We start from the raw sequence: 14,324 nt of genomic DNA on the forward strand, positions 1-14,324 counted from the left end.
GAGGCGCGGGGAGGCGGCGGCGGGCGCCACAGATGGGCTCGCGGGCCGGGCGCTGCCCGAGCGGAGCTGCGCGGGCCTGGCTCGGGGGGCGAGCGCGGGCTTCCGAGGGGGCGACCCCACACCCTTGCACGCCGCGGCCCTCCCACGCCGCGGCCGGGGCCGCCCCCACCGAGCCCTGCCTCCCCGCCGGGGCCCCGAGCCAGCTCCCTCTTCGGGGCCTCGCGCGTCCGCCGGGGCCGGGGGCGTCTCCGCGCCGGAGCCGGGAGGGCGGCGGTGCAGGGGCGGCGGCAGGGGCGTCCCCCTGGAGCCGGGTCGCCTGCGCGCCGGACACGCCGCCCGGAGCCGGGCCCGAGCTGGGACTGTCGCGGCGGGAGCCCCGGGAGCGCTCCGCAGGGGCCGAGACCCGGGGACGCGGGCGGCGGTGACGGGGCAGCCCCGGCCGGCCTGGAAGCGGCTCCGCCGGGAGCCCGCGCCCCGGGGCCGCTCGCGGACCGACTCAGCCCGGCTTCGCGCCCGCTCTCTGGCCTCCCCGCGCGGCCCCGCAGCTCCCGCGCCGCGAGAGCCGAAGGTCCGGGGCCGCCCTCCTCGCGCTCCTCCGCGGCCGGGAAGCGGCGCGCGGCTGCCGGGGTCGGGCCGGCGCGTCGGAGGTCGGACGCGGTCCGGACGCGCGGCCCGAGCGGCGGGGAGGGCTCCTGGCCCCGGCCCCGGCGCGTGGCGGGCGCGTCCCGGGGAGGCGGCTTCCGAGGCGCTCGGCCCGCTGCGGCGGCGTGGGGGGCGGCTCCGGGCGCGTGCGGCCCCGTCCGCCGGGTCTGCGGCGACCTGCGGGGGCGAGCGGGGCAACTCGGCGGGAGCCTGTCGCCCGGCGCGCTCGTCTCTCCCCCCCGCGGTCGCCGAGCCCCGGCGTGCAGGGACCCGCCTGCCGCCGCCGCGCCCCCCACGCCGCCGGGCACCCGCTCGCCCAACGGCGGCTTTAGGCGCCAGCGGCTGGTCCAGGAGCTCCCCGGGACGCGGGTGGAGGGGGGCGTCTTTCTGTCCTGCCCCGGGGGCTCCTGCGGTCACAGTGCTTTGGATGACCGACACGGGAGAATTTTCCGTGGGATGGCTCGGGGGTGCAGATGTGTTTTCTCCCGTCCCGCAGCACTCTCCCTGGAAGCCTCTGCCCTCGTCCTACCCTCTTTCTCCCCTCGGCTTCCCTTCTTCCTCCCCCTCCTCTCCTTCCCCCTCCTTCCTCCTTCCTACCCCCCCCCCTTTCTCTATTTCAAGAGTCCTCATCTCTGCTTCTCTCTTTTTAAATCTGGCCTTCCCTCCTGTCCTGGTCGCCTGTCCGGCGGAGGCTCACAGACAAGCAGCGTCCAGCCCCAATCACTTAAAAGCGGCGCCGGTGCACTTGGGAAGCAGGGACTCTCCATCTTCCGCAGGCACCGTCAGAAAAACAAATTGCGCCCGAGCTCTCCTTTTAAGTACTTTAACCTCCAACCTCCTCCCACTTCCTTGCTTTTTAACTTATCCCTTGAGAGACGGGATCGTGCAGCACCTCAGAGCCTCAAAGAAATCTCATCTTTTTTCCTGTGCGAAACCCAGCCCTTTATCTTACATCTCCGCCTCCGCCCCAAGATTACCCCCCAACCCCCGCCCACTTCCAAAGATTTCTGAACCTCAGTGTCTCTCGCTCCCGGCAATTAAGCCGCAGATCCCAGCATTCTAGTCGGTGGCATCTCGCCCCTCACCGACAAAGACTCCATTAAAACAGATCAATTAGACCAGACGTTGGAGGCATCAAAAAATCGGCTTCTAGACAGCGCAGCTAAATTCTTTAAGGAAACGGAATGCCTTTCAGATGGAGCTGCCGGCCGATGTTGCAGAAACAAGGGATCCGAGATGCCTTTCACTGCACCCTTGCAGCAGAGGCGGCCACGTAAACACGCTTAGGGGAGAGCGAGACTTAATAACGCCCGGTTCAGAGGGAGAACATGCCAGTTTCCATAGCAAGGCTGGTGTGCTACAGTCAGGCTTATGAGAAGAAGTCATGCTTGAAACTAAAGGCAAAGTCCTTAAAAGTGTTTACCAGTAATTATGGTAATGAGACAGGACCTGCTAGGATTTCAGCACTTGGCTATATAAGTAGGATTTTACAGAACCTCTTAGCACAGTAGAACTGTTATTGAATTCCCTGCTAAGTAAATTTTTGGCATGCTTTCTAATAATATGTACTCTTCCTAAGACATTTTGCCCAAAGTAACTTAAAACTCTAAAGGAGTTAATTACTGGTTGTGACTGGTTAACAAATGCAGTTACTTCCACAGAGGTTCTTTAAATTATTAAACAGTTTCAAGCAAAGCCGTTCCAATAGGAATGCTGTGATTTTGTTCAGCTTGCTTTGTATTTAGTGTTACAGTGCCACCAAGAAACAAATTCTGAAACTGGCAAGCACCACCAAGTGGCAGAAGAACATCACTCACTGAACAGAGCGTAGTATCACTGAACACGTAAATAAAAATATGTACATTGTTTAGCCTCATCATTAGTACAGCAGAAATAGACAGGAATTACATTTTACGGCAGTGAAGATTGGACTAGTGATTGGAAGCACGCTTCAACTTTCCCCCCAACAGGGTCAAATCAGTTTACTTATTAGACCGGAGTCTAAAACCCAGTCTACAAATTGCACTTTGCATTGAGCATTTTATGAATACTATCTATATTATCCAATTGTCTCATGCATTTGCAAAATTTCTTATTTTAAAAGAGTACAGAATATTTACTTTCAATATTCCTGAGTTAAAGCAGTTTATTTCTGGCATACACAGTCTAGAATCAACTCAAAGGGTGTAGAGTCAAGTTGTCATATTTTTAAACAGAAACAGCACAGAAATTCTTTCCATAGAACTTTTTAAAAACATTTTTTCCCTCTACATGGAAAAGTCATTGTTAAGAATAGTGATATAACTCAGATCTTTAATGGGGGTGCAGTTGGGAGAAGGAAAAAAAGGTTAATTTAGAACAGGAATAGTTTAAGATAAATAAATGAACCTGAGATAATAAGGTGCTGTCCTTCAGAACTCTATCTCCTACTGTCTACTACTTTCTGGTATTTTAATAATGGTAAGTATATAGTGTGCTTCCTAAAGTGTTAGTATCATGCGGGGGAAAACACACTTTTAGTCCCCACAAAACTCTTATGAGACAAGAAAGTCCTTAGCTCCATTTTAGAGACAAAACATATAGCTTTTAAAACATCAAGGGACTTACTTGCCCAATGGGACAAACCTAGTCAGTGGCACAGCTCGGGACTCAACTTTGCCTTTTCTGTGGAGTACCAGTAAGCCCTAAACGTTAAATCTCAACCGTGAGCAATGAGATCCAGTGGTTTCCATACTTGCAATTCTTACGAATTAATTGATATGAATTACTTAAGAAGCTTTTCAAAAGATGGACAAATTCTGGTCTCACTGTCAGGGATGCTAATTCAGAAAATTTGGGTTTGGACCATGGAATCTGTAATTTAATATTCATCCTTATTTAAGAACTAAGGTACTAACTCTACTCCTAAGACAAATGAAAGGATATCTGGATGCTTGCCCAGTTTCCGCAGGACTTTTGGCAGAGAAGTTTCTAAGACAAGATAAGTGTTTACACTAAATAAAAGTGGTGGTGGGAGGTGCCTGGCTGTCTCAGTCAGTAGAGCATGAGACTCAGTCCCCAGGTCATGCGTTCATGTGCTTGAGCACCATGGTGGGTTTACAAATCACTTAAAAAAAAAAAAATGAGTTATTATACACGTCTATCTCTATATCTACCATAAATTATTGAATTTCTGTACGCATATGTTTACCAAATATGTAGTAAGCTTCTCTTATATCTGACTTACTAGCTTTGTGACCATGGGCAATTTCCTCATTTGTAGAATAGAGGCAATAGTAATATCTACCTCCAAGGGTTCTTCTGAAGATTAAGGGAGAAACATGATTTAATGATAATGGCCTTGGGGTGAATCCCTACATAAATGAATGAATGAATACATAAATATGTATGCACGTAGTCAGTTATTTATATATAATTATAATTATTATAATAAATATATAATAAAAATAACTGAGTATACACAAGTTATATATGTGTGACATTGAAGTGCACGATATTGATTACTAATAATGAAATACAGTATCATTTTAATATCTAATCCAAAACCTCAATATTTTATCTCTTAATTTCTAGCCTACCTAAGATATATAGATAGACACAAATAATTATTTCATGAGCTTTCATTTATTTATTATTTACATTTTATTTATTTATTATTTATATTATGTATTATTATTATTAATTTATTTTTTAAAAGATTTTATTTATTTATTTGAGGGAGAATGAGTGAGAGAGAGTACGAGAGAGGAGGAGGTCAGAGGGAGAAGCCGACTCCCCAAGGAGCTGGGAGCCCGATGTGGGACTCGATCCTGGAAGTCCAGGATCATGACCTGAGCCGAAGGAAGGCAGTTGCTCAACCAACTGAGCCACACAGGCGCCCCATGTATTATTATAAAAAGTACATATTATTTTATCAGTAACAAATATATTGGTACATCAAGTGTTTAATTTGCAGATCAAATGCTATTGGTAATATTTCCAAGAATTCATCTTCATTTCAGGTTGATTTTTTATAATTTTTAACTGAAAGTAAATTTTCTACCCTTCATGGTAATTATTTAATGATGTGTAAATAAAAAGGCATGATTTAAAGAAATCATTTTATAATGTAAGTTCCTATGCCTTATTGATTCTGGTGCCTTCATGATAGTTTATGTGTAGATTTATAATTTCAGTGCTAGAAAAATAGTTTATTTCCTATTAAGGCAGTGAGTGTACATTATAATCGCCTGGGGGATTAAAAAATACTGATGCACAGTCTTTGCTCCAAGGTTTTGAGTGCCTTTGAGGGTGAGGTGGAAAGCACTGGATTTTTAAAAGCTTCATGATGACTCTCATGTGTAGCTTTGGTTGATAGCCACTGCCATGGGGAAAGTAAATGAGTGGGTATTTCCTCATTATCCAAATATTCAAGTTTCAGCAAGTAAAAAGGTAATTGTTTTTCACATAAAACTTTAAAATAAACATCTTACAAAAGATATTATCTGATTAAGATATTTAACCAAAGCAATATGCAGCAGTTAATGTTTGCCACTAGTTTGCCAATAGTTTGGGGAAAGAATATTATTTTTAAAAATTAGATATATAAGGCAGTAGGCATCTCAGTACAATTTGATGTCTTTTTATTTACAAATTCAGACAGTTTCCAATCACTATTTAATTATAATTAAGATATTTAAAGATAATTAAGCCTTATCTTAGACCTTAAGACTTTTCTTCAAGTCATTATGAAACTTTATTTTTTTGCAGTTAGAACAGAAGTTTGAATCGGTTTGGAATGTAGCTGCTTTTCAAGCCCCTCTCTTGTTTTAATTTTTTTGTTTGTTTCTCTGTTTTTTTGGTTTGGGTTTTCTTTTTGTTTTGTTTTTTTGTTGTTATTTGTTTTTTGCCCACCTTGTGTGTGGCAAACTAAGTCTCTTAGGAACTGACATTCTCTACTGTTTGACACCTCTAAAACCCAAGTGTTTCTTCCTCTTCCCCCCGACACCTCCAAAAAGAAGAAGGAAAAAAACTGAGTGGAGAGGCTTCTGTCATAAAATAAATTTGGGAAACGCTTCATATAAACTCTGTTTAGCTTCACAATGCACATTTGCATATTAAAGGCTCTGAGGAGCCCTGCAGTAAAATCAAACCAAAACAGCATCAAATAAAACTAAACACCTATTTAACTTTATTGAACTCAGGTTTTCCAATATTATTTGATCATGGAATCCCTTTTAGCAAGAGAACACTGCAGTAAAGTATGGCAATGGATTTTCATTTATTACACCATTAGTAACAATAGTTTAAAGGAATGAGGCTTTAAAAAAAATTGTGTGATAAGGCTGGTCCTTTTCTCTGACTTCTGTTTCATACAAACAGCAGCAAAAGCAGCTCATAGTAGGGTAAATACTCTGCAGCTCTTCTGATACAAGTCTCCCTCTCACTGTAAACATTATAAACAGTTACAGTATTTCATATTTTCCCTGCGGTTTACCTTAGATAGCAATGATTGTAACGCAGGTCAGATGCATATTGAGTCTAACAACAGGACTTTCTGAAAAGCTGTATTTTACATTGTTGAACATGCTAAAGGTGCTTAAATAGACAATCCCACAAGATTTTAAAGAGAGTTTAATTGACTTTTTTACACTTCTATACTTCTCTCTTTGCTTTGCAGTGTAAATCTGGACACTTAGCCACTTACTGGCTATTATTAGAGCTTCTGATATGACATCACGGTAAGGCCACAGGGCAGGGCGACAGCACCTGCCTGAGTTGGAAGCCTTGCCCTGATGCTTAGGAGCTGGGTGTCCGTGGGCACGTTACTTAGCTTCTCTGAGTCTCAGTTTTCTCTTGTCCAGAGTTATTTTTATTACTTGAGTAACAAGAAAGTTAACCTGTTGTACAAAAATGGAGAATCAGGTGTGGAGCTCTACAGGAGGAAGAAGACAAGTTACAGGAAGGACTCATGTCTATAAATAGAAAGCCATCCAGAGTTAAGGCAGACATTCATTTCATCTTTCTGGGGCAGCAGCATCTTTTTTTTTTTTTTTTTTTACTTTACTTTAGCTATTTCAATTATTCTTTTTCACTGTAGTTTTTCGGCAACCCAAACATCCCCATCTCAGATACGTGTTTCTAAATTGCATTTAGCTGCATTAGATGTCTGCTGACCATTATCTATGTATCAGTGTGATGTTGTGGATATTTTAAAGTTTTAGTACATCTGATAATGGCACATTATTTAATAACTATAAAATAGTTTATTTTTTAGTTTATATAAGTTCTCCCATTTTCTTCTTTCTTTCTCCTTCCTTCCTTCCTTCCTTTTTTCTTTCACGGTTGTGAATAAGGAATTTATTTGTTTAAAAAAAAATCTAAATGCTGGCATTGTACAGAAAAATGTATCAGTCTTATTTATAATTGTTACAAAGTTGAAGTGCTGAGACTTGTTCACTGCAACATTTTAACTTGCATTGATGCTTCATGTCCCCACATTTATATTAAAAATTCACACACAAATAAAATGAAAAAAAAAATGCCAGGACCTGATTTCTGTCTCCTATTTTTCCACTTGCAATCAAACATTTAGGCCCTTTTTGATTCCATGGGTGAAAAATTAAAAAAAAAAAAAAAAAGGCATTCAGAACTACCAATAAAAGGGAAAGAAATTTGGTTTAAAGAACGAAATGCGTTCCCTCAGTGTTCCCTGCGCCACCGTCCACCGTGCGCACGCAGCCCGTGTCCTCGCCGTGACCGGGGCACGCCTGGCACACACAGCCACAGGTTGGCGTGTCCGAGAAGCGCGCACCAGCTCGACCTCACGACCTCCTGCCCAGCGGCCACGGCGCCCTCCGGAAGCTCAGGTCAGTCTGGAGCCTGCGCACGTCCTCGAGGGCGCCGGACCCTGGAGCGGACGCTGGCGGCAGGAGGTCGGGTCGCCTGCTCGGGTCTGACTGCGCGAGGGGCCCGGACCCCGCGGCGACGGCGAGGGCGCCCCTCGCCCGCTAGAGGGCGCCGCCCCGCGCGGCCCCGACCCCGGCCGCGGCCCCGACCCCGGCCGCGGCCCCGACCCCGGCCGCGGCCCCGCGCTGCGCCGCAGGGGGTTTGGCTGCGGGACGTCGCTCCCCCGCGGGGCTGGCCTGGGGGGCTGCGGGCGGCGCGGGGGTAGAGCGCGGCCCTCCCTGCCCCGGTTGTGTAAATCCTGACTTCCGTGTGCGAGACGGACTGTCCGCGCGTCGTAATTATCAAACGACACTGAATTTCAGCTCGGGGCGTCCTTACGGGCTGTGTGTCCCCGGGGCGCGCGGGGCGGCGTCGCGCACAGCCGGCGATCAGCAGGTGCGCGGGACCTACTCGCACGGCCGGCCGGAGCCCAGGGTGCGTCCGCGCCCTGCGGGAGCCAGTGGGCCCGTTCACGCGGCGCCAGGGAAGACGGTGGCGTCCCTTTGGAATAACCTGGAAGTTCGCAGGAAGCTGCCTTTAAAAGGCAAAACTTATTTTGGGGAAAAAAGTCAGCATTAAGTAGGTGAGGTTTAGAGCAGACCCAGGAGTGCCTCCGCAATGGACGGCGGGTCCCTGCTAAGTCACTGCTCGTCTCACAGCTCCCGGGGGCAGTGCTCGATTCTGGGCACAGCGCGCAACTGTGGTTTGTTTTTTGTTGTTTTTGTTTGTTTGTTTGTTTGCTTTTATTTATTTATTTATTTATTTATTTATTTTTTAACCAACTTTGTATTTCCCTTCAATTCATCAGACCATGAAATAAATAACAGTTACTTGATGTGAAATTTGAGGTTTTCAAGTGATAGGTATAGAAAGAAAGAGGAAGGTAGGCAACCGGTGGTACTTGGGGGCCTCTCTCTAACACGCATACCGTGTGTGTGTGTGTGTGTGTGTGCGCACATATAATACACACATATATCTGTATATGTGTTGTGTGCATGCATACCTCTACACATGATAACTCCCATCATGAGCAGATTATACAGAGTCATCCAGGCATCCTAACTCCCAAGTCTTCTCATTATGTAAAGGTAATGGCTCCCACTAGTCTTTTACAATCCTTCTAGATTTGTCCACGCATATTTTCTTCTTTCTATCTCTCATAGATAAAATATATAGAGACATAGTTAAGAATGTGCAGAACACATTGATCTGCCATGGGTGGATGGTTAGATACAGAGAGAGATAGACATAGAGATGCATGAGAAGAGTCAAAAGGATATACACACATATCAATACAGATATGTATCCTTTTGATTTGCGAATGGTTTTGCAACCATATACGCTGTGCTATTTCTTGCTTTAGCCGCTTAATAAACACAAGGAGATCTACGTCATGTGGCTTGGTAGAATTTCATGTTGGTTGTCTCATAATTTATTCAGGACCTTGTTTATGGACATTTAACTTATTTTACTTTCAAATAAGAATTAATGCAGCAGTGTTATATGATATACTGTCTTTTCAATAAGGCTATCTCCCCCACTTCCCCAATAAAGAGACTAAGGGACATACTGACAACACAGCTATGTTTTTAAGGGGAAATACTGAGGTAGCTAACAAAGCAAAGCTTCACATTTTGTAGTCTCAACTACTCTCAATGAGGAATGTATCTAACCTGAGAATAATATTGGAAATATTAGAAATACCTTTCAAATTTAATTCTGATATCCTTGCACAGAAGTGTTACAGGTACAATATTTTTCTAGTTTCCTTCCATTTGCTGTCATATCACATAATGCTGAAATTTAATGTAATGTCAGTTGCCATGTTTTAAAATTCAAGGTAATGTGAGTTGGTCTTGAACTCTTTCCAAGGAAGTTTAATTATATCATACAAAGATAGTTGCATCTCTGAGACATACAAAGGACAGTGTTTAACATGCTACACCAGTGTAGACAGAGTGAATTAGCTCTTTCCTCTCATAAAGCTAGATCTTCCTTTGTCTGAGTTACAGAATCTTTAAAAATGGCACCTTTTCCCCTTGTATAGACAATTGTCTAGGGATTAGCAATGACACAAGCTGCTTTAGGGTAATGGCTAGGACTCTGAATTTGAGTTGGAATCTGATTTCAAATTCTGGCTCTGACCCTTGAAGCCATGTGAAGCCTCATCTCACTGATTCTCTTTATACCCTTTTAATCTATATAACTTGACAGTTGCCATATGTGGATTAAATGAGATCTGTAATCTGCAAGGCTCTCAGTAATAGGACAGGTATCATGGCTGAAGTGTCTATAAAACAGAGGCAGCTTATTTGGTTTGGTCTTTGCTGCTAAAGTCTGAGTCAGAAACCCTGACAATGACTGGTGACATCTCAGCCCCCAGCATTCTGCTTTGAGAAATTGCTCCTAACTGAAGAGCAGGGTAGATAAAAGAAAATGTAAATATTTGGAACTGTTGGTTAAGTATACTGTAAATCATCTTATAAATGAGATTTTCCATTTTTATATGTGGACTAAATCCACTAATTCCAGAAAACTAGGAAATTTTATAAGATAGGATTTATGTACTTTAAACAACTAACTCATTTTGTCTAAAGCAGAAAATAACGGTTTTCTTCATAAATCCATCATTGTTATGAAAGTTTAATCTGTGATTTTTCCTTGAGTAAATCAGACATAATAATTTAGAGGTTTTTAATGTTTTTCGTAAGAGTTTTGTAACTGACTTTCACGTCTTTAATATATTTGTGACATACGATGCCATGAATAGATGAGGAAACAATGTCGTTGGTGAATGTGGGAAAAGCCAATGTTAATTTCATGACCAAATATAGTTTATGTAGGTCAACTGTTTAATTATGTATTAGTACTAAGGTTAATAATATCTCCACGGCACTTGCTCCTTACAAAACCATTTAAATAATTCCCATTACCAGTACAACATAGTATTTTTTATTTCTATGTTAGAGGACCGGAAATTGATGCTAAAGATTTATTCAGTGTTTTCTAACCTAAGATTCAACGCTCCTTACCAATGAGCTTACTTTCTGAGCGGTCACGATAACTACGAAGCACTGGTAGAAAGCTTCTCTAGCCAGACCACGTGGATGGCAAGTCTTAGTCTTTAAACTGTTATTGTAAGGTAAGTGATCACTTCCTTGTTGCCCGCCTTCTCTCACTTGCCAAGTCGTACTGGAAATGGATGCTAATAACTTGCATTTGGCTTGTGCTTTAATGCAGTGGAATAGCACATTTCTTAATTGCGTATCACTTAGCATGGTCGGCCATTTAGAAGAAAGCTCTGTTCAGAGGCCGTGTGCACACGACCCAGAGGATATTGTGGTGAAAAGATTCAACAATAGTTCCATTAATGTTTAGCTGATACCTGCATCTAATGGGTACTAATGCATCTTACATGACATATGTGAAGATAAATTTACAGCATTAATAAACTTATATTCCATAACAATAACCTATTTCTCTAACAAGTTCTATTTCTCCAATAAAATATTGTCTTGCCAGTGTCATCTGATTGAAAGGTCCAGGGTGAGATGCTGTGCTTCTATTGGCTTGCAACAAAATGTCCTCATCTTGGCACACAGCATATATTTGTTTTATATGTAAACATATTAAAGCATTACCATTTTGTAGAAAGTTACATTTCATGAAAACACACATTTGAGAAACATTTGGTTATCTATCTGGAGACATAGGTCATTTCCATATAACATCTAAGATTTCAGTTCAATTTTTAAATGTTATTTATTTTCACTCCACTTTCTGTCAAAGAAGATTTAAGACAATTTAAGCCAGTTGATTTGTCATTTTGATATCTCTGAAATTGTGCACATGAGGTGGCAATCAATCATTTCAGCCATTTTAAAATATGACTTCTATAGACATACCTAAAGTTATTTCAATCATAGATTCCTGATCTTAAAATCATTCATCATGACTTTAAAGATTTTATTTATTTATTTGACAGACAGAGATCACAAGCAGGCAGAGAGGCAGGCAGAGAGAGAGGAGGAAGCACACTCCCTGCTGAGCGGAGAGCCCGATGCGGGGCTCGATCCCAGGACACAGAGATCATGACCTGAGCCAAAGGCAGAGGCTTAACCCACTGAGCCACCCAGGCCTCCCATCATGAATTTTAAACACATGAAAGTCTAAATAATGTTAGTTCACAGGTGAAATGAATCTCGATTTCATTATTTTTTGCACTTTAGTATTAAGATGACAGCTATGTCCAAAAGTCTTCTGAAATCTCATTAATTTCACTACCTATTTCCACCATGGACTTGTAGATCCTTTTCTGTATGTTATTGGTACTTACATTTTAGACAATCACATAACTGATAAGTCGTTAGAAAATAAGGTTCTTCTTCCAGAAAAATAACTCATGAGTTTACACCACAATATTTTTGAATGTCGTGTCAGGAAATTAAAAACCCCTCCAAAGTCCATTCATGACCCTTAGGATAAACATTCTATTTTATACGAGTCATTTTTATTACTTATAAGGAAAATAACATCACCGGATTATATAAACCATTTTCAGAAAAAAGAAAAAATTTGGTATAGTAACATAATAGGTTATTTCCAAATCACTTGATTTGCTTTCTGTTCCATTATATAGATCTACTCTTTGATTTAAAAAAAAAAAGTAGCCCTTTTAAATAGTTCAAATGAGGAAGTTTGTTGCATATAATTAAAGATCTTATTTTTTTATTTGACAGAGATCACAGGTAGGCAGAGAGGCAGGCAGAGAGAGAGAGAGGAGGAAGCAGACTCCCCGTGGAGCAGAGAGTCCCATGTGGGGCTCGATCCCAGGACCCCAGGATCATGACCTGAGCCGAAGGCAGTGGCTTAACCCACTGAGCCACCCAGGTGCCCCTTGCATATAATTAATGAACTAGTTAACATTATGCTATATTTTTATTATTAGATTATTATATAATATATAGCTATTGTATGTGTGGTAATGATATTAAATATCATTTAATATTAAATGGGAACATAGGATGGTATATATGGTATGATATTAAATAATGATATGGTAATGATATGTAATGATATTAAATTTCCTTTAATATCATTAAATGGGAATATAGGAGGTGAAGTAAAATATGAAGAAATACTATGTTCAATGTGTATCTTACTACCAAAGAGTATATTTGCATACATATCTGTGATTGTTTCAGTATTTGTGTGTATATCAATCTAAGCTTAGGTAAGAGAACAAATATATTTCAAATATACGTACACTTTTATAAAGCATGTCTATTGACAGCATTGTCCCACTTCTTTCGTCATCAGTGATCTCTTTAGAAGTAAAATTTCTAACTAAAAACAAAAAAATCAGTGTTACCAAAAGGATCTGTAGATCATTTTTAAAATTATGGTGACTTTGCAAAATATCTCTGTATCTTTGAATAAATTACATCTTACAGCCTTGAATTAGATGGTTATTACTGACAAGTACACGGACAGTATAAAGGTTCCCTCCCATTGTGTAGTCTATAATTCTGCATGTATTTTCTTGATTCACATTACCTGTTATAAGAACATCCAGTGAATTTATGATAGGATAAAATAAACAAAGCAAAGAAACACCTCTTATAACAAGAGGGAGGTGAGAACGCACTTTGCATCTCTTATCAGAGTCTTGTATTAATTTTCTCAACTTTTGGTCTCATTTCTCTTCTATATACTCTCATCTGCAACATTTTATTTATCTGTTTTTATTTATTTTATATTATCTGTTTTTATTTCTTAGGTTAAGTTAAGGTTTAATTGGGAAACATTATTAGAGCAGTAAAATAACAGAAATACTTCAATCCCTTATCAATGATTTTTGGTAAAATTAAGAAAGACCATTTTGCTGGGGGAGTAACCATAACTTACGAATACTTTTTATTTTCAGTTGTTGGGTGGCATCCTTGAGAATTCTTTCAGTGAGATCCCAAACTGGGCCGGTGTATGGAAAAGAAGGATAGACACAAAAAACAGGCAGACAGACCACTCCAGATAATAGACAAGAACCTACATACAAGGGTTGTCTTGGCTTGTCTTTGGTGGCCCCAGGATGGGTAAACCTCCACACTGGCCCTTCACAAACTTAAAAGTTTACATAGAGGCCTTAACTGTCCAGATGGTCTCAGTAACATACTGCTCTCTCAGGACTGCATCCCTGAAACCAGATCCCCCTCCGGGAACAGTGGGCAGAGCATACTTTCTGTGGAGTAGCAAGGGCGGGGAAGCCCTCTAACAGCTCAGGTCCAGCTCAAGGGCAAACCAGGGGTCACATTCTGTCAATGACTCTTCCCCAGCACTCCACTCCTCCTGACTGGCTCTTACAATCTTATGCTTCCCTTTTCTGTGCTGTGCCCTGAACAGTCAGCAAGAGAGTTTTTGCTGGTTTAGCATGGAGGTAGCTGGTTTGGTGGCTATATGGCTGCACTGGAGGCAGATACCACTGTGATAGTATAGGCACATGCAAGAGAAAACACAGGTAAAGATAATGATATCCAAAATAAGTAATTTTTTTTTTTTTTAACCAAGACCCCATGATCTGAACCATTGATTTATTAAGCCCTGTAGGCTGAGGGTCAGGTCAAACAAGGCATTCCCTTGAGTCTTCATGTATTTTAACAAATATGACAAATTAACAGACTCATCACATATGTGAACCCACAACATTCTATTTGGAAAATGGCACAGATGCCTCCTTCCAAGGCAGGAGTAATGTCCAA

The 14,324-nt window shown here is 42.3% G+C and overlaps 1 long non-coding RNA gene across 1 annotated transcript in view; it reads left to right on the forward strand.

The window, feature by feature from the left end:
* Positions 1-7,344: 7,344 nt before the first annotated feature.
* The window catches only part of LOC116596931, a 122,037-nt gene continuing 115,057 nt past the window's right edge, over positions 7,345-14,324 (forward strand). The window contains exon 1 of the long non-coding RNA XR_004288365.1: positions 7,345-7,490. This is a non-coding gene — a long non-coding RNA (uncharacterized LOC116596931). The remainder of the gene's footprint in view (positions 7,491-14,324) is intronic.

This window comes from Mustela erminea, chromosome 8, assembly GCF_009829155.1.
Source record: "Mustela erminea isolate mMusErm1 chromosome 8, mMusErm1.Pri, whole genome shotgun sequence".
Taxonomy (NCBI): domain Eukaryota; kingdom Metazoa; phylum Chordata; class Mammalia; order Carnivora; family Mustelidae; genus Mustela; species Mustela erminea.